The sequence below is a fragment of the Pongo pygmaeus genome, chromosome 13 (assembly GCF_028885625.2).
Source record: "Pongo pygmaeus isolate AG05252 chromosome 13, NHGRI_mPonPyg2-v2.0_pri, whole genome shotgun sequence".
NCBI classification, from domain to species: domain Eukaryota; kingdom Metazoa; phylum Chordata; class Mammalia; order Primates; family Hominidae; genus Pongo; species Pongo pygmaeus.
The window spans coordinates 34,657,150-34,677,413 of NC_072386.2; the positions used below are offsets into that span (position 1 = coordinate 34,657,150).

At 34.3% G+C, this 20,264-nt stretch overlaps 1 pseudogene; it reads right to left on the reverse strand.

Annotated features, from left to right (window-relative positions):
- Positions 1-351: 351 nt before the first annotated feature.
- LOC129043451 (chloride intracellular channel protein 4-like) lies at positions 352-9,113 on the reverse strand (annotated as a pseudogene).
- Positions 9,114-20,264: the final 11,151 nt, after the last annotated feature.

The window sequence follows — 20,264 nt, forward strand, 5'->3', positions numbered from 1 at the left end:
CCTTTTACTAGCTAGCTTTTGACCATTTACCAATTTCCATTTCATTTGACTAACTTCCCTGATAAAGTAGTATTTGTCTTTCTACAGAGAAAAATAATTCTGTCTTCATTAAAATCACAATAGACATGCCTTCCTCGAACATTTAGAGGGATAAAATGATTTTAAAATAATACTGCTTAGGAGTGTATATCTTAAGATAACTACTATACCTTGTCTATGCTTGATCCTAATCTTCAGTAACTGCATGTTCGTGCAAAATACAATTTCTACTCTATAGGAAGAGGAGTAGCCTGTTAGGAAAAGCAAATTCTTAGAGCAAGACATGAACACATCTCTTTCACAAACAGGATTTTACTTGGTGAGTCTTTTGGCTACATCACTATATGCTATTTCAACCTCCTTATCACTGGGACAGGCACTGGTGAACTCATCCCTACTGTATGCATTAGTTAGGTATCACCAAATGCCAGTCATCTCTTTTGGAATATCAAAGTTGTGATTTTTTTGGCCACCACCTTGACAATATGCAGTTTTGACAGCAGATTGCAATCAGCTAATGTCATTTCATTGCTATCCAGAAATTTACGTGTGGAAAACTTAACGTCCTCCATACTATTTTCATCAATTTCATCAGGGAGAGGAGAATGCAGATATTCATCCAGTTTCTGCAGGGTTTTCAGGAGACCCCTCTCCAGTGCTTCATTAGCCTCTGGCCTTGAATTCTTGATATATGCAGAGAATTTGGCAAAGATGTCCATTCCAGCAGTATTTGATTCTGGGTGTTTCGGTGAAGGCTTTAAGTACGTGGGAGGGCTTAAGACCTCTTCAAGAAATTCCTCAATCTTATTTACATCTGTTTTGACTTCACTGTTGAAAGTTATGTTCTCCTCTCTTTAATTTGGAGACACTCCACCACAGACTTTTCACTTTAGAGGTAGCTTGCCATCTCTCAGGAGCCCTCACCATTATGTCCATTCACTGTGTATAGATGGCAGAATTTTTGAGTTGTAATGTTTAATTGTTAAAATACTAGCCATGACTTTATCAGGCAGCCCCAAACTGGTGCATAATGCATGATACAAGGGATATTTATATATTTTTTGGAATTTTGTAATATTTAGTAAGAGTATATGAAAGGATTGCTATTGTATCAGAAATATTGTTTCAATTTAGTCTATTCTGGATATATACTAAAGAATATTACCATCAGAGAAGAGACTTTTCTACAAAAGTCACTACAGATTTTGCTATATTGCTTTGTAGATAGATTTTTACTTTTGCCTAAAAGCATTTATCCTTCATATCAATTGTAACATCTGACACCATGTAGGAGCTAAACATTTAGAGGGAGGGAGAGTTTTCTCAAGATCTTCCTCAAGCATTTATCTTTATAAGAGAAATTGGTGGGCACCTGATACTGTCTAAACATGTTTTGTTATATGTGTTTTGCCCTGTGCCATTCATTTGGAACATTGTTGCTTTCTTCCTTTATTTTAAAAAGCTTGTTTTTAGGTAATCATAGAGCTTGCTATTTATACATCTTTTGAGCAACACTACATAAACTGATATTCAGTTGATTTAGCTACAGCAGTACAATGAGTAGCAACGTAAAAATTAACACAGAAATTAACCTAAGGAATGAAGGGTAGGTTTGTAAAAATATCAAGTAAATTTTTGTTTCTAAAGCATATATAATGTAGATGGTATAATGAATGCATTATTTATCCTATATATATTGTTTCTAAAGCACATTTAATGTAGATGATATAATGAATGCATTATTTATCATTCATATATATATATATGATAAAACACAGGTCATTAACTTTCTCATTTCACCTCATTTACCTTGTATAGAGGATTGTTCATTCCTTTTGGACTAAGTTATAGTTATGGTGAGTGTGTATTTACTGCAGTTTTGCCTGATCTCACTCACTGCATTTGCTTGAGTTAAATTTTTCTACAGCCATGTTGAGGAATAGCATTCCACATGTTTTTGTTTTGCTTTGTTTTTGATTGAAGCCCTAAACCAGAAATTATGTATAACTTTTAGGCCATAGCTTTTTTTCCTCTCACCAGTTCTAAAATCTTAATCATTCAATTTCTCACCAAGTGTTTCAGAAATGGATACACAAATGATTCTATACATAAGAAATGGTTCTCATGTTGACAGTTGCCCCAGTAGATTGTGATGTAATGTTGCTTTTAACCTTCATGTCATGTGTTATTGTTGTTTTAATAGTTTATTGTTCTTGTCATTAATCTCACAAAATATTCAGAGAGGTTTTTGGGTTTTGTTTGTTTGCTTCTTTTGTTTTTCTGTTTGCCAGCGAACTATTTACTCTATTACATTTTGCTTAAAAGAAAAAGAAAAATAAACTCAGACAGTATTTGAGATATGTATAGATATATAGGTATAGTTACAAACATTTCCTGTGTTAGTCTCTTTATTCAGGTAAAATTTATATACACTGAAACACATAGATCTTAAGAGTTCAATTCAATGTATTCACTCTTTAAGTTTTTAAAGAGTGTATTTTAAAGAATGTATTCACTCATAGTTAATCCCGGTCAAAATATGACAGACAGGCAACCGCTGTACTGATTTCAATCAATATATATGTTTTACTTTCTTTTGAACTTCACATGAATGGAGTCATAGGGAGTGTACTCTATTCTGTCTGGCTTCATTCACTCAAAATAATATTTTTGCAATTCAACAATCAGAAGTTCATTAAGGAGAAAATCTACTCAGCAATAACTAATGGACTATTGATACAAAGTTGTGATAAATATTTTCATACAATTTTTTGTGCACCATATGTATTCCTTTTTTCCCAGATAAATATCAAAATGTGAAATTTCTGGCTCACAGTCTACATGTATGTTTATCTTGAGAAACTGATAGAGAATTGTCCAGAGTGGTTGGTCTATTTTATATTACCACCACCATTATAGTATGGTCCCCGTTGTTATACACCATCATCATAATTTATGGTTGTCAGTCTTGAATTTGAGACACTGTAGTTGGTGTGAGAAAATATCTTGTAGTGGGGAATAAATTGCATTTTCTTGATAGTATTTATATTTATGAACTTACTGGGATTTGTATACCTTCCTTTACAAAATTTCTTGTAAATTCATTTGGGATTATCATTGATATAGAAAAGTAATTTTCATATATTGATTACAAATCCTTCAAAATACATATTGCGAATATTTCTTCAAACTTGTGTCTTGCCTTTTCATTGTTTTAACAAAACGTTTGATGAATAGAAGTGTTTATTTTGAGTGGAATCCATATTATCACTTTCCTATGATATTTTTTGTATTCTTTCTAAAACGTCTTTACCTACTCCAAATTCATGAAAGTATTCTTAGGTTTTGTTTTAGAAATACAGTTTTGGCCTTTATATTTGGATACCAGTTATTCCAACGCTAGTTATTGAAACTGTTCTCCTTTCTCCATTGAATTACCTTGGTTTCTTGCCTCTACAGAATCTCTGTTCTGTTCTATTGCTCTATTTGTCTATTCATAAGTATATCATGTATTGTTACTTTAGACTTAAAATTTAGGCAGTTAAAGTAATGCAGCTTTGTTCTGTTATTCAAGTCTGTTTTGGCTATTCTAGGGTTTTTTTTATTTCTATACATTTTAGAAACAATTTTCAAAATAATGTTAGGATTTCAAGTCAAATTGCCTTGAGTCTGCAGGTAAATTCAATGATAGACAAATCTTCACAAAATCAAGTCTTCTAATTCATGACCTTGGTATATCTCATTGTTAGAGCTTTAATTGCACTTAACATTTTTTTGTAGTGTTCATTGTATAGATTTTGTAGATATTTTAAATTTTATGCCTAAGTACAGTATTTTATGTTCTTGATGGCATATTTTTAAGATTTTATGTTCCAACTATTTTTTGCTAGTATGCAGGAATGCAAATGGCTTTCGTACATTGATTTTGTATCTTGAGACCTTACCAAATTTGTTTTAGGAGTTTTTAGCATCTAGAATTTTTCACATAAACAATCATATAGTCTGTAAATAAAAACATTTTTGCCTTTATTTTCCAAATTGTATTTCTTTTGTAATTTTTTATTGCCTTCATCTGCTGAGCATGACCCTTATTGTAGCACAGTATTAAATATAAGTAGTAAAAGAGGGCAATTTATCTTTTTTCCAATCTTGGGTTAAAGAATTTATATTTCATTATTAAATGTGACATCAGCTATTTATTTTTGTAGATGCCTTTCATCAAATTGAGGAAGTTGCCTTCTAGTTTTAGTTTGCTAACAATAAAAAAAAAATTCTTATACGCTAAGTTCTGGGATACATGTGCAGAACGTGCAGGTTTTTTACATTGGTATACACGTGCCATGGTGGTTGGTTTGCTGCACCCATCAACCCGTTCTCTACATTAGGTATTTCTCTTAATGCTAACTCTCCCCTAGCCCCCCAACCCCTGACAGGCCCTGATGTGTGATGTTCCCCTCCCTGTGTCTATGTGTTCCCATTGTTCAACTCCCACTTATGAGTGAGAACATGTGGTGTTTGGATTTCTGTTCCTGTGTTAGTTTTCTGAGAATGATGGTTTCCAGCTTTAGCCATGTCCCTGAAAAGGACATGAACTCAACCTTTTTATGGCTGCATAGTATTCCATGGTATACATGTGCCACATTTTCTTTATTCAGTCTGTCATTGATGGGCATTTGGGTTGGTTCCAAGTCTTTGATATTGTGAACAGTGCCACATTATTGTGGCACACATACGTGTGCATGTGCCTCTATAGTGGAATGATTTATAATCTTTTGGGTGTATACCCAGTAATGGGATTGCTGGGTCAAATGGTATTTCTGGTTCTAGATCCTTGAGAAATTGCCACACTGTCTTCCACAATGGTTGAACTAATTTACACTCCCACCAACAGTGTAAAAGCATTCCTATTTCTCCACATCCTCTCCACATCTGTTGTTTCCTGACTTTTTAATGATCACCATTCTAACTGGTGAGAAATGGTATCTCATTGCGGTTTTGACTTGCATTTCTCTAATGACCACTGCTGATGAGTTTTTTTTCTGTATGTTTTTTGGCCACATAAATGTCTTCTTTTGAGAGGTGTCTGTTCATATCCTTTGCCCACTTTTTGATGGGGTTGTTTGCTAACAATTTTTAATCATGAAGGTACTGTTAACATTTTATCAAAAGCTTTTTATAGATTTATTAGTATGGCCATATGATTGTTCTGTGTTATTCTATTCTTTGGTGGATTATATTGATAAATTCAAATGTTGACTCAATCTTCCTGCTCTTGATAAATTCTACTTTGTGATAATGTATGTTAATTTTTCTTCTGTAGTGTCTTTCAATGTGTTTCAAGTTCTATTGTAATGTGAATTTCTGGATTTAGAATTTCAATTTTTGTTAAGCAGTGGCAACTGTGTTTTCTAATCTGGTTCCAGAGGGCACATAACTTTGCTTATCAGGGGCAGTGGTGCTTATCAGATTCCATCTGTTCCCTCACCACCTTCCCCACCCCTGAAATTAGTCAGGGCTGTATGGCAGGTTTTTGGTCAAGTGGCTGTGAGTGGAAGTCGCCTGGGCCATTTTGAAGCCAAAGCATAAAAGAGCCGGTGTATGACACTCCAGCTCACTCACTCCTCCCCTGCAAACTGTGGTTATGGGGTTTTCATGCTCCAGATGATATAGTGCCAAGGTGGTGTTACCATTCTCAGCTCACTTTCCCAGAGTCTATGTGGACCAAACCCTCTAATGTCTTACAATGTAAGTTGATCATAAACAGAAAATAAACTTAATTTTATGAAGCTACTGAATCTTTAAGGTTATTGGTTACTGCAGCATAGAGCAGCTCAATCTGATCAATACTAATCATGGAAATTGAGAGTATAATATTTTTATCATAAAATTAAAACAATAAATGTTTGCAGAGATTAATGGAGTATTTATATAACGCATTCAGCAGAGGTGCTCACTCAATAAGTATCAACAGTAGCTATACACAAGATGGAAAGCATAACAGTGGAAATAAAATAGTTTTATTTAATTGCTAACAGTCATTAAATTTCATAGGTGTCATCTTCAATGCAGTAATGGTATTTCAAGCAACTTGAAATAAATTATTTAACTTATTATTTTATTCAACATATATTTTATTGACTACTGACTATATTCTATTCTAAGAATAAAATGGTTCCTCTTCTCATTTAAGAAACAGTGATATAAAGATTCCTGTATCTACATTTAAAGGAGCTCAGTAATCATGTATAGAGACAATATGGATACAAAATTCACTGACAATTGGCTTCACTGTTCCTTCCTAACCATACTCTGAAGATTGTATCCATTTTATTCCTTTGCCCTTCTAAAAGCAACACTTCTGATGTCCAGCAAACCAGTCCAAAGGCAAAGAGCGAAGGGAGGAAGGGACAGCAGCAAAGAATAGCACTACTCCACTGTACAATCAGTTCTTTATAAAACAGAATTGACTGTGAATTGAAAACCTTCATTAAATTACCTGTTATTCGGAGGCAATCCTCTCAGCCATTTGGGAGAGAGCACAAAAATAAAGTATACATTTCTACAAGTTTTTTCTTCCTTTCTGACCTTTTTACATAAATTAAACTACTTTACCAGACACCTGGGAGGAAGATAAATACCTTTGGCTAATACGTAAATTGGGTTGACTTCTGGTTTCTGTTCTAGCTCTAATGAAGAAATGGTGGTGACAATTCTAGAAAAGAAAATGCCAAAGATGGAAAACCTTTAAAATATAACTTAAAGGTGAAGAAGACCACCTGGACCGGCCACCATGCGAGATCAAAGAAGAGGCTCAAAATATGGCAAAAGTAGGATTGCTAAGGCTGTCCAAACACTCTCACCTCCAGTTTGAAAATTCTAGATACTGATTTTGCTTTTGATTTTGTTAGCTGTCTTGCAAGGACACTCTGCCTATATGTAAAATCTATATTATGCCTGTCTAGCTGTGAGCTGTCAAATGATGTTGCACTTGCTAATTCATGGACTATTTATCTTTGTGTTTATGCTCTAACAAAATGATGGCTGTTTAATTATACTACAAATGAGTTTTGCCAGCCAATTGTATGGCAGATGTTATTTACTTCCAGAACAACTGTCAGAAGACCAAAGCAGCACATCTAACAAACTAAAATGTACTGTATTGGGTTACATTTCATAGGCAACCTCCTCTATTACCTAGCTACAGGCTTTCCACTGTAATAACAATGGGAGGGGCAGCATCATTGAGTATGACAGCCAGCCAGAAATCTGGTTGTCAATATTGAATAGTATTAAAAGAGTTGTAACTGAGTAGATTCTACCTGGAGAATAAAACAAGGAACTGTAGTAAACATGAAAAAAAAAGATCCTTCAAATTTGCTAAATGCTACGGTGTTACAGCATTCATTAACTAATTCCATAATGGCAGATGGGAAGAAAAAACATCTATCTTCTCTATTTGTATGGTAACTGAGCAATAGTCACTGAAGTATCATTTTTCTCATGAAATTTATGAATGATGTAAAGGTGGAGAGAATGTCTATAGTTGGAGGGTACCATAACTTGAACCTAGGAAGCAAACTCACAATAAACTTGTTCTGTGTATTGTTTAAACTTTTCTAAGCTTGTGAGAATATTTTATTATGCCTACAACTTGCTTCAAATAAAATTTTCCAGGGAGAACGCTGCTGTGGCCCTCTTTTATGTAGTGTGCTGGTAACATGCCAAGGTTTTTAATAAGGAGAAAAAATAAGAACTCTTAAAAGTTTAAAGCCCAATAATCTAGGAGCTAAAATCTGATTAAGTATAAAATAAACTTTCTACAATTAAATGATTCAGTAGCAGATAAAATAGAAACAGAGTCCAAGAAATAACTCTTACCAATTTAATTTTGCCTACTGCAACAAATTGGAATGATATGTCCCTGTTTTGCAAGAAAATATTGAGGCAAAAAATAGGCCCTCATTTCTCTCAGCCAGAATTACATGCCATTGTGAAAGATCAACTGCTTGACTTTCTTACTGCGAGTAATGTGAAAGATTTTCCTACATAACCCCTGTCCATAGCTCATTTCTACATAACATATTGGCTTTATGAAGAGACAAGTGATTTATAATGATTTATAGACCACTAATGTATGCCCATAAATCCAATCCATTATTCCATAGTTTCTTCCCAGTTTGCCTCATTCTGGGAACAAGCAAAATGAAAGCTTTGTTTAGCTAGGGAAAATGGACGACCTAGTGTTCTCTCTTTTCTGGCACTTCTTACAAGTAGGAGCCTCATGTTTGAGACACAAGCATCTGCTGACCTAGCAGGAAAATAGAGCGGCTAATCATAGAGCTGAGGGTAGCTGTCAGATTTTGAAACATTTATATTTACATTCCAAACCAAAATGATGAGAATTTACTTAACAAACTCTTACCTTGGTTTCCTTATTCTTCTTTTACTTTTTCTCCTGCATGCCCCTTATATATTATTATTTTACAATAAGAATATAATTTAGTAGCTACTAATATCTATAAACTGAAATTATTCTGGATTATGTGAGGAAAAAGTTACTTTTCTAACTTAACTAAGATACAGAGATACAGGGTGTTACTTGAATGAATATTAATAAAAATATTAATTATGTTCTTGATAATACAGAGTAAAACTGACATTTATAAATCATGTATTTGCCAAAAAAAAATTATACCTTCACAAGCACCTTAACTAGGCCCCTGCATTTCTCTGAATTTCCTAACAAACTTCTTCCCACCTGACAGTGGAGTTTTTGTCAACTTCTGTTCAGATCATCAATAAATTACTGATAGATATGGTCTTTTTCTTTTCATTCTTTCCTACTTCTTATAGGGTTGTATAAATACTAATAAATAACTCCAAATATGTTATACATTATATCCGTTGACTGTAGCATAAGCCAACTACTTAAGATAGTTGCTTAAACTTGGAGATAAATGATCAAATCCATGCTCTTAGTCTATTGGTTTTAAGACCCTCTACCTTTCAGTCTTAATCTACCTCTGATTCATCTGATACTGGAAGCTCATAGGCTCCACGGTAGCATCAGACATTGGGGATTACAAGAAGTATGCACAGTCCCTGCAACTGGAGATTTCACAGATGAAAACTACAAAGAGGAAGTTACAATCCAAATAATGAGCCAAACAGGGTATATCTTCCTGAAGCACAAACATTGCCCAAATTTAGGAAAATATGGCTCAAATTTGGGAAATTAAGTAATTTTATTACTGAATACTTCAAGACATCATCCTTACATTGAAACAAGTGTGATATGTTTTAGTTTAAGAAAAATATCTTACTGATATAGAATAGTTAGGAGTGAGAAAGGAACATCTATTTAAAAAAAAACTGTACATATTATTTTGATGTTTAGCATAATGCAGAATAAAAATCAGAGGAACATTAATGATAAAGCACAAGACTGATAGATTAACTGTTAGTGAGGGGCTGAATGTGACATTACCCTACAAGCAGGACTGTCTTGGAGATTTCTGAGGAGAGTTGGCTATTGGATATGTGTCCAAACACATATCATAGGACCCATTTGATACAGTTAAGTAAATGTCTTAAGGCACAGCATACTGAAGACAGTTGGTAGAACTGGAAGAGTCCAGCCTTTGGAGTAAGACAGATGTACCTAGGTTTGTTTCGTTTTGTTTGTTTTTTACTGATTGACTGGTTATATTGAATTATGTAAATTATTGAGACCTCCTAAGTCTCAATTTATTTGTCTTTGATATAGGATTACACTGCTTACCTCAAAAAATTGTAATGACTATTAAATAAGATAATGTTAAGTGGTCAATATGTTACTCCAAACTACTTCAACATATACAGTGTGATTAAACTGTTTCTAGAAACAGTAAAATTCCGGATTTATACCTTCAGTGAGATTACAAATTTGTTGAACATCACAGAACACTTAATTCTGAAGTAAGATGAATATTAAACCATAGGACACTAGAATAAAATGATTGAGATGAAAATTGTACAAATAAGACATAAGGACCCCTATTCCATTTCAAGTTACTGAGTACACAAGTTCTGAGTTTTAATAGCTCATGAATTATGTTGCAATTTAAGTCCCAACATTTACAATAATTAACACCTTCTTTGAACTACCTCTGTCATCAGAAAACAAACCTCTTTCCTCAGTTGTGTTTTCCAAGCTTTGTTTAAATTAAATGAATCATATATTTTGGAAGTTTTGCCATTGTGTTAGAATTAACTGTGTGAAACATCCACAGAATAAAAGATGTAAGACAATGGATAAAATGTCCATTTGTTGTTGATTCTTGGAATACAGATATCAATAAGGACAGCACATTCTTCTATTTGTGTAAAATGTGATAAACATATATGCATAGATTTATCTAAGAAGACAATGAAGTGGTAGAAACACAAGCAAACATTTAAAGTGTCAGGTAATATAAACGCATATGTTCATTTCAGCACTATTCACGATAGCAAAGGCATGGAATCAACCTAAATACTCATCAGTGATAGACTGGATAAAGAAAATGTGGTATATATACACCATGGAATACTATGCAATCATAAAAGAATGAGATCATGCCCTTTGCAGGAACATAGATGGAGCTGGAGGCCATTATCCTTAGCAAACTATCACAGGAACAAAAAATCAAATACTGCATATTCTCATATGTGGGAGCTAAATAATGAGAATACATGGACACAAAGGAGGAGAATAACACACACTGGGGCCTAGCAGAGAGTGGGGATTGGGAGGAGGAGAGGATGAGGAAAAATAACTAAGGGGTACTAGGCTTAATAACTGGGTGATAAAATAACTTGTACAACCCCCAAGACACAAGTTTACCTATGTAACAAACCTGTCTATGTAACCCTGAACTTAAAATAAAAGTTTAAAAGAAGTGTCAGGTACTGAAAGTCTATTTCCATTATAATGGGAATTTTATAATAAATAGAGCTGGTTCAATGGGTTGTCAAAGGAAACTGGTGAGATCTCTTCATAGCCATTTAATGTAAACTTTCTAAATACATATAAACATGAGCTGCAAACACAGACTAAATCACTTTTATGCATTGTTATTCAAATATTATCACCCATCAACATGAAATGGAATCCATCAGGAAAGACAGAAAAGGAAGTTAAGCAAATATACAGTGTGTACAGTAACCTCTCTTAAATTTTAGTCGCCTTTACTTTCAGATATCTGATATTTACATTTGAAATTACTCAGAGAATCTCATACTCAGAAGATCCAAAAAGAAATCTGCTATTTTCATCTTGCAACTCCAAACCTAGTACTTAGCTTACACTCCTTTCCACATTCTTTAAATCTTGCCTTATCCCGTATATCTAGTCATTCTACAGGTCCTGTTGATTCAGCCGCTTTAACATTTCTGGAATTCTTTCTCTCTACCCAATTCCACCTTGCCACCATTCTTTAGACTCTGATAATTTCTCGCATGGATTATTATAACAATTGCCCAATTTGTCTCTCTGCCTCAGTCTCAACCCCTATATCCAATTGTTTAAACTGTGCCTTTCATGGCAACTTCCTCTTACCTACCTATTCCAAAGAGAAATGTATCTTTACAATGAAGAGATATGTAAATCTTGCACTTATCACTTTAAGTGATTAGAGGTGACATCAACAATAGTGGGGTAACCTGATGTCACATTTCTCACGACACAATGCAATAAGAGACAGTTCACCAATAGTTTCTTGCCAAAAATGTATAATCATAACTTAATCATGAGGAAATAATTTTTCAAGAATAGAATATGGGAACTTCTACAAGACAACTATCTGTTTTCTCAAAAAAAAAAACAAATTAATATTGGGGAAAATTCTAATTGCAATACTGCAATCTGGTTTCTTGCCAAGGAAAAGGAACGTATAATTTATTTTCCCATTTTCTTCCTTACTCTCTAAACTGTTGAATGTGAATTTTACTTTATGAAAGGTGGTGGATTAACAATCTTCAGAGATGTGCTGGATATTTGGCATAAAATGCTTATTGTTTGGGAGAAATGCATCACTGGTAGCTTCTCGTGGGCAGAATGTGCTGCAAACATTACCCACAATGAATGTTCTGTCACAGGGGAGACTGGGCACAAGCATCTGTTAGAGTCTTTTATGACAGATCAGTATATAGGCAATGTTGCCAGCAAGGGTTTTTCTCCATTATAAAACAACAATCTTCAGTAGAATTGGAGTCACTAAAAGCAGGAAAACAGCTTGCTTTATAAAAGATGCCACCTTTTTTGCAGCCAAGAAATCACCGATCTGATGTTAAGTTCCTGCTATTAGTCTTTCTTCAGCTGTGCAGGTGGCAACTGTTCCGTGTTCCAGTTCAGCTCCCCAAGGTTACAGCTGAGAACTTGGGTAATGGTTGTGTTTATTCTCTGCCAGGCTTAAAAATCTTCAGGGTAAAGCTTTTTTCTTTTTCTTGCTGTTCATTGAAAATTCCTTCTGGAGCAGATGTGCCTCTCCCCATCTTCTGTAGTTTCTGTGTTTTTATTAAGTTCGGTAGTTTTTTGTTTGTTTGCTTGTTTGTGGCCTTACTTTGTAACTACTCGTGACATAGCCAATTCTGAAGTTAGTTTCCATATATACAAAGGCTCTTATCATGTCACAAATAAAAAAAAGTCTTGGTAATCTGGATGGCACATACCTTATGCCCTGAGTATTATAAATCACTGTTGTGTTTTATATTGTAGTCTATGTTTGCTTATGCCATATCAGCCTGAGTTTAAGAATTTGGATGAATGCGACAGTAATAACCCTTATTTTTTACTATTTTATATACTTGTATTTATTTCAGGGACTCTGGCCCCTGCAAAGTGGCCTCCCTTAACCCAATCATTTATAGAAGTCTGTAAGTGGCATCCCATAGTGGCTCTTGAGTAAGTCCTGTCATTATATGGCAGGCATCATTTCTTCGCTCTGGTGTTGGCTTCCTGAAAGAGCATTAGGCATCCTCATTTCCAGCAACACTCCTACTTTTCCAATACACTAGAATCCCCATAGGTCTCAAAGTAATGCCAGGATTTTCTCTGGGGTCCCCATGCAGCAAAACTAATAGAGAATACATCCCTCCTTTTCCTCCTTTCTTCCCTCCTTTACATATACAATTAATAATCCATCACTAGATGGTAAGGCTAGCATTGTGTTCGAACTGAAGAGAGGAAAAGAATGATATGCTTCTGGCTTCATGTTTTTGATTTATCAGGGAAAAATTCATTAAACAAATAACAACACGTTCATTGAGTGTCATTACTGGAGTATTACAGGGTGTAATGAAAGCAAGTACTTGGGTACTAAACCAAGTCCGAGAGCTCAAAAGGCTTCTCTGAGGCAACCGAGAACTCAGGTGAGTATAATTTAGCTAGGTGAAGAGGAAAAGATAAAGTATTCCAAGTAGAAGGAAGAACATAGTTTCAACCAGACACTATATCTTCATTGTTTGTAGCTAGCTTTTTAATGAAATGTGCTGCATATGTCAATATTTCATAGATTTTTTTAGTAAATATCCTCTTGAACTTCTGCTTTCAGTAAAGGAAAAGGTTATAAAATGAACACTCATACACCTATCACCCTTTTGTCAGTCTGATCTATCAATTACTGAATATAGTGTTTTAACATCTCTGTGAATAAAGGCAGAATTGCCCATTTATAATTAATTATGCATATGTTTTCAAGTCATGTTAGATATGAATTCAAGTTTAAATATTTATATAATCCCAATGAAATGAGTTTTGTGCTCATCTAGTAGTAGATTTTTAAGTTCTCTTTGTCTAAAATTAATATAGCTACACCAAATTTTATTTTAAAATCTATTTTTATGTCCTTATATTTCAAGTGTACCTAATGTAAATAGTATATTGGCAGATTTCCTTTTTAAACTGACTGAAAAATACCTTTTGCACTGGAGAGCTTAGGCCCATCATTGCAACTGATATATCTGCACAAATTTCTACTATTCTATTCTGGGCTTTTGGCTTATGTCATTGTTTTTATTTGTTTTTATTTTTTCTTTGTTGCCTTCTCTTGAATTTTGTTAATTGCACTTTTGAAGACGTCCTCTCTATTATATTTATTCGGGGTTGACCTTAGATAATTTTCCATGTATACTTAACTCAATACTAAATAAATATATTTTATATCTTTACTTTCCACAGAGTGCCTATAAAATTACAAAGACATTAGAATTTTTAAAGCTGACTGTCCCTTCCTCCATTTAATGACATTGTTGTCTGGTATTTTAATTTTTTACTCACACATAATTAAATGATAATTATGTAAAATATTATTATTGTTGTCTTATGCAATCAGTTTGTTTACACCCACCGATATGTTTATCAATATCATTGCTTACTATTTCCCTTTGCATCTTATAAGTTCAATCTGAGATCACTTTTCTTCTGCCTTAAGCTTATTTTTAATAATTGTTGATAATGAGTATGTAACTTTTTAGATACTCGAAAGTAGAAGTTTTTGTATTTTAATAAAAGGTCTTAATTTTGTCCATATTCTTTGAGATATACTGGGCATATGATTTTAATGTTGACAGTAATCTTTCCTCAACACATGTAAGATATTATTCTATTAGGCTAAAAAGAAATCAATTATCAATATAATATGTATACAGTATAGGTTCTCTTTATCTTTCATGTCTGTCAGTTCACTGTCATGCGTCTAGGTATAGATTTATTTTTATTTACTATGATGAAAATACATTGGGTTTTCTGGGATTGAGGTTAATGTCTTACAACAACCCTGGAAAAAAATCTCAGCCATTATCCCCTCAAATATTGTTTTTGTTCCACTCTTTCTATTATCCTAAACTTGAGTAGACAAATGTTAATCTTTCTCACTCTATAAGCTATGTGTTTTAACCTCTCTCTCACATTTTTCCTTTTTTTTTCTGGCTAACCCTGGATAATTTCCCCAGACCACAATTTCAGTTTGTTAATACTCTTTTTAAATTTTGACTACTCTGCCATTTGATTTATCTTTTATTTTAAAAAACCATCTTCATCTCTTTTGATCTTTGTTGGTTTAAAGTCTGTTTTATCAGAGACTAGGATTGCAACCCCTGCCTTTTTTGTTTTCCATTTGCTTGGTAGATCTTCCTCCATCCCTTTATTTTTGAACCTATGTATGTCTCTGCATATGAGATGGGTTTCCAGAATACAGCACACTGATGGGTCTTGACTCTTTATCCAATTTGCCAGTCTGTGTCTTTTAATTGGAGCATTTAGCCCATTTACATTTAAGTTTAATATTGTTATGTGTGAATTTGATCCTGTCATTATGATGTAAGCTGGTTATTTTGCTTGTTAGTTGATGCAGTTTCTTCCTAGCCTCGATGGTCTTTATAATTTGGCATGTTTTTGCAGTGGCTGGTACCAGTTGTTCCTTTCCATGTTTAGTGCTTCCTTCAGGAGCTCTTTCAGGGCAAGCCCGGTGGTGACAAAATCTCTCAGCATTTGCTTGTCTGTAGAGGATTTTATTTCTCCTCCACTTATGAAGCTTAGTTTGGCTGGATATGAAATTCTGGGTTGAAAATTCTTTTCTTTAAGAATGTTGAATATTGGCCCCTACTCTCTTTTGGCTTGTAGAGTTTCTGCCGAGAGATCAGCTGTTAGTCTGATGGGCTTCCCTTTGTGGGTAACCTGACCTTTCTCTCTGGCTGCCCTTAACATTTTTTCCTTCATTTCAACTTTGGTGAATCTGACAATTATGTGCCTTGGAGTTGCTCTTCTCAAGGAGTATCTTTGTGGCATTCTCTGTATTTCCTGAATGTGAATGTTGGCCTGCCTTGCTAGATTCAGGAAGTTCTCCTGGATAATATCCTGCAGAGTGTTTTCCAACTTGGTTCCATTCTCCCCGTCACTTTCAGGTACACCAATCAAACGTAGATTTGGTCTTTTCCCATAGTCCCATATTTCTTGGAGGCTTTGTTCATTTCTTTTTATTCTTTTTTCTCTAAACTTCTCTTCTCACTTCATTTCATTCATTTCATCTTCCATCAGATACCCTTTCTTCCAATTGATCGAATCGGCTACTGAGGCTTGTGCATTTGTCAAATAATTCTCGTGCCTTGGTTTTCAGCTCCATCAGGTCCTTTAAGGACTTCTCTGCATTCGTTATTCTAGTTAGCCATTCATCTAATTTTTTTTCAAGGTTTTTAACTTCTTTGCCATGGATTTGAACTTCCTCCTTTAGCTCAGAAAGGATTCCCTATTTAATAAATGGTGCTGGGAAAACTGGCTAGCCGTATATAGAAAGCTGAAACTGGATCCCTTCCTTACACCTTATACTAAAATTAATTCAAGATGGATTAAAGACTTAAATGGTACACCTAAAACCATAAAAACCCTAGAAGAAAACCTAGGCAATACCATTCAGGACATAGGTATGGCCAAGGACTTCATGTCTAAAACACCAAAAGCAATGGCAACAAAAGCCAAAATTGACAATTGGGATCTAATTAAACTAAAGAGCTTCTGCACAGCAGAAGAAACTACCATCAGAGTGAACAGGCAACCTACAGAATGGGAGAAAATTTTTGCAATCTACTCATCTGACAAAGGGCTAATATCCAGAATCTATAATGAACTCAAACAAATTTACAAGAAAAAACAAAAAGCCCCATCAAAAAGTGGGCAAAGGATATGAACAGACACTTCTCAAAAGAAGACATTTATGCAGCCAAAAGACACATGAAAAAATGCTCATCATCAATGGCCATCAGAGAAATGCAAATCAAAACCACAATGAGATACCATCTTCACACCAGTTAGAATGGCGATCATTAAAAAGTGAGGAAACAACAGGTGCTGGAGAGGATGTAGAGAAATAGGAACACTTTTACACTGTTGGTGGGACTGTAAACTAGTTCAACCATTGTGGAAGTCAGTGTGGCAACTCCTCAGTGATCTAGAAGTGGAAATACCATTTGACCCAGCCATCCCATTACTGGGTATATACCCAAAGGATTATAAATCATGCTGCTATAAAGACACATGCACATGTATATTTACTGCGGCACTATTCACAATAGCAAAGACTTGGAACCAACCCAAATGTCCAACAATGATAGACTGGATTAAGAAAATGTGGCACATATACACCATGGAATACTATGCAGCCATAAAAAAGGATGAGTTCATGTCCTTTGTAGGGACATGAATGAAGCTGGAAAGCATCATTCTCAGCAAACTATTGCAAGGACAAAGAAACCAAACACTGCATGTTCTCACTCATAGGTGGGAATTGAACAGTGAGAACACATGGACACAGGAGGGGGAACATCACACACCGGGGCCTGTTGTGGGGTGGGGGGAGGGGGGAGGGATAGCATTAGGAGATATACCTAATGTTAAATGATGAGTTGATGAGTGCAGCACCCCAACATGGCACATGTATACATATGTAACTAACCTGCACGTTGTGCACATGTACCCTAAAACTTAAAGTATAATAAAAAAGAAAAAAAGAAAAAAAAAACCTTCATATTTTCTCATTTCTACAATGGCTCTTTAGGAAATCTGCTTGGTCATGTTTACAGCTCCTTAATCTATGCTCATTCAAGAATTCTTATTTCTTTTAGAATATGAAATGTATTTATTGTATGTTTTGTAGATAATTCTAATACAAAAAGTTTTTACATGGCTGATTCTGCTGTTTGCTTATTTTTTTATTAGCTCAAGCATACAGGGCTAGGCAGGACAGTTGATCTTCATTTTTCATGGGTTCTGTAATTGTGAATTTATCTAGTTGCTAAAATATATTTGTAACCGTAAAATCAATACTCATGGCACTTCTGTGGTCATACGTGTATATTCACAATGTAGCAAAAAAATTTTGAGTCCCCTGGTAAGAGTCCAAGCTGAGGTCAAACAGAGTGAAGTTCTGCCTCTGTTTCAGATCTCCTACTATAAATAAATGACCTTTTTTGCAGTCTATTTAGGGCCATATTTTTCACATTTATATGCTTTTTTTACATTTTAAAATGGCCCACAAGCATAGTGCTAAAGTGTTTTTTAGTGCTTCTAAACAAATGAAAGTTTTAGTGTGCCTTCTGGAGAAAAGGCATCTTATCGGCTATGAGTTCAATGTTAATGAACTAGCAATATATATTAATTAAGGTGTCTTTAAACAGAAACATACATAATAAAAAATGATGTATTTATCAGTTAATGAGAACATTATGACCACAAGCTCATAGGAACCTAACCCCACATTTCCCTTAGGAGCAATTGTTCAATATTTGCTAATCCAGTGTTCACAGCAACTTTATGGAGCATAACTACTGCAAATAATAAGAATTGATTGCATTTTCTTACTTTGCTATGAACTCACATTCATTGGACTTTATCTGTTAAGTTATTATATAAGAAAACTTACATTTCTCCAGAAATGGTTTGTGTTTTCTTTGCTAGTTGCCTGGAAGCAATACAATCCCAAGATGGCTTTAAACGAAGCTGTCTGCTTGATGTTTTATAACTAAACAGTGTGAATGAATTCAGGCCACACAACTTTGTGGACGACTATTTATGTTTACAAATTCTCAATAGATTTTTTTTATCCTACCATAAACTAGGTTGGGAAATTCAGCTTTTCTTTCACTACATTTTCTCAGAAAGAGTAGCACTTTGAAGGCCCCAGATTTATGTGGGAGCCTGCTATTCTCTTTCCAGGCTGGCTCCAGGAATTATTATTTCCCACAATTTGTACAACTGTCAAAATGGAATCTCAGTGTTATCAGTCTAGGTAGATTATCACAAGAAACATTCTCATTTTGGTACTTGTTTCTATCCCAGGATTCCCATTTTTGCTTGATTAAAAATAAAAAATAAAAATCTTTGTAGATGTGTTATTAATTATAAAACCAGGGACTAATGTTTAAAAACCTTAAAATAAATTTTAGCTTTCTTATTTGTTTTCTTCAAGAGATACACTTAATATGCTGGAAACACAATTCCTCTATTCCAGAGGGTTTGTAATTCCAAGCTACAGCCAAAATATTAATATAGAAAGAACTGTCAGCATAAAGCAAGGAGATCTCCCACCAAATCTTTTTTTCTGTTGCTTTCCAGTGATGTGAATTAAGGTTATTGATACAATGATCTGATTTTCATTGTGTATTTCTTCCAAATAGGGTACATTGATGTGTCTTATGAGTTGTTATGGACTATCAAATGAGATGGTGCATGTGAAAACATATATCATAGTGCTGCAATGTGTTTGCATATCAATTAAAAGAGGGAGTGTGATCTAATACAAATTTCCAGAGTTTTGGAATGAGAAACATTTATTTTTTATCATCATCTATGAGAGCTTCAGAGAATCAAGTCAGTGCTTATGTGCTTATTTCTAAGAAGTTGGATAAAATCTCATTCCCTTCAAAGACTTATAAGCAACTACATACTTTATACTTGATTTCTGTTTATAAAATAAGGAGAACCATGGATATGCTACTGCTCACATTATAAGAATATTGCTAACTTGATGGTTAAGCTTGCATGCCTTTATGTTTGCTGTCTTTATGATTCAGATTTTGCTACATTGTAATTAGTAATAATCATTGTCTTGTGTTTATTGAAGTAACAGTAATATTAGTAAATGAATATCAATGCTAAGTTTGCTTTCATTATTCAATTATTTTAAAGTCCAAATAAAAAAGAAATAATCATTACACTGTTATATTAGACTAAGCTGCAGTACAATTAGCACCAAAGGTATATTATGTCTAAAACAAAATACAAGTATATTTCATACTCACATTACCATTCAAGATGAGTTTTCCCAGCCTGAGTCTGATTCAAGTAGCCAGTCGACTATCTGTGGTTTTAGCATCTCTTACAGATGTGTTGATATACGAGCAGTGGAAGAGAAACAATAATAGTCAGTGGACATACCTGCTTCTTAAAGCCCTTGGGTCAAAAATGATGCTTATACAATCTTCTACTCATATTTCTTTGGTTGGAACCCAGTCATATGGCAAAATTCTTAGGAATCTGAAGATTTTAGTCTGCCTGTATATATGAGAAGAAAAGAAATTGGATATTTTGAGACAAGTGGTATTTTCTGCCAAAACAAAAATGAGTAATATTATCTTGCATTAAAGCAAAATTATCTTTTACATCAACATCTGAAAGAGCACTAAACCGTTTTCTACCTAAAGTTAAGATTAATTTG